Here is a 1596-nt window from a genome sequence, read left to right as displayed (position 1 = left end):
AACCGATTTTGGATACTTGCCGGAGTACATTCGGAGAGTTAGCGTCAAATGTAAATAGAGATGTATTTTTTTCGCGGAAAAAGCTTCTACGCGTGATTTCTGCAAAATCTATATATCGAAACTTGTCAAAACGAACTGTACACTGAAAAAAAAGAGCCCAGCAATAGCTACCAAATGTTGAATGAAATAGTTTCGATCAAATGTTCGGGTAATATAAGAAAAAGTAATATCACTTTTCTAAGTATTTAATAATTATTACTGGAAGAGTTGTTGTTTATAGTATTATGTTTGTTAATATTTACAAAGTGTTTAGAAAAGTAACATTATTATTTTTGGTTGTATGAACCGAACGTTTGATTGAAATTATTTCACTTAATATTTGCTAGTTATTACCAGACTTTTCAATAATACACGTGCGATTATAATTTATGACACAATGTGTGTGATGTAATTGTATATCCTGGGGTTTACAGATATTATATTAAAATCAGTACAAAAATTAATGTCCATAAATTGACCGCGAAAAGCTTTCATCATTTATTCGCGGAAAATTTCACTTGCTCTCGCAAATATTCCGATCATCCATTCTGATATGTATAGCCAATTAGCCAGGGGGGAGGGGGGGAATAATTACCTAGTTAATTTTTTATTACATAAATGATTATTTGATTTTTTACATCTCAATATCTCAATTAAAAGTCGCTATTATTAATTACATATTGCACAATATTGATTGTTCTATGATTTATTAGCAGAAATCATTATGCATACAGATTTACTTAATATTTACTATGAAAAAAATTTTTTTAAATAGCTACAAATTCTCAATCAGTAAAACAACTAATTAAATTTTATTTTCTCGTTATATAAAAATCACTCCAGATGACTATTCTCACGGATTGAAGCAAGTTTTTTAATTACTTAACTCTCGTTTGGCGAACATTGTTCATCATAATATTTAAAAACGTGTTGACGAAATAATTCTTTATAGGTTTGTATATTTATATCTAGTATATCAGTTGCAGGGGATTCAGATTTCTTTCTCTCCGAAGTATTGTTATCAAAACTGCCACGTCGTTCATACATAAATGACGTTTAATATCACGAAAAACGAAAAACTCCCAGCAAGCCAAACACATTTTTTTCATAATTTACTTTCTTGTCACAAAATCATTCTTTTTTTACCGTTGAAAAACGGGACTTACGAAAGTTTGGTGTCATTCACTTTGAATGACGCAGCGTTCGCGGATATAAAAACTGTAACGTAAGGAAAATTCACTTATGTATGCACGACGACTATAATGAACGTGGCAAGTCAAATATATTAAAACTTGCAAATTTTATATATATATATACAAGAAGCGATCATTCCGCGCGCAATCAGCTGTTCACTCGAAGAAAAAAAGAAAAAAAATGGAAACCCTGGGGGAAAAATTCTTGAAAAGCGGAAGAATCCAAGAGAATTAACAACAAGATTCGCAACTTACCAGACAACGCCGAAGGCCCCGTAACCGATGGGTCGGTCCGGCTGGACGGGATCCTGGGCGGGCGGCGGGGGCGGGGGTGCAGGGGCCGCAGGGTGGTAGTAAGTGGGGG

Source organism: Trachymyrmex septentrionalis, unplaced genomic scaffold (assembly GCF_001594115.1).
Source record: "Trachymyrmex septentrionalis isolate Tsep2-gDNA-1 unplaced genomic scaffold, Tsep1.0 scaffold19, whole genome shotgun sequence".
NCBI lineage: Eukaryota > Metazoa > Arthropoda > Insecta > Hymenoptera > Formicidae > Trachymyrmex > Trachymyrmex septentrionalis.
The sequence above is the reverse complement of the archived record's forward strand: the minus strand, read 5'-3'. Positions refer to the sequence as shown.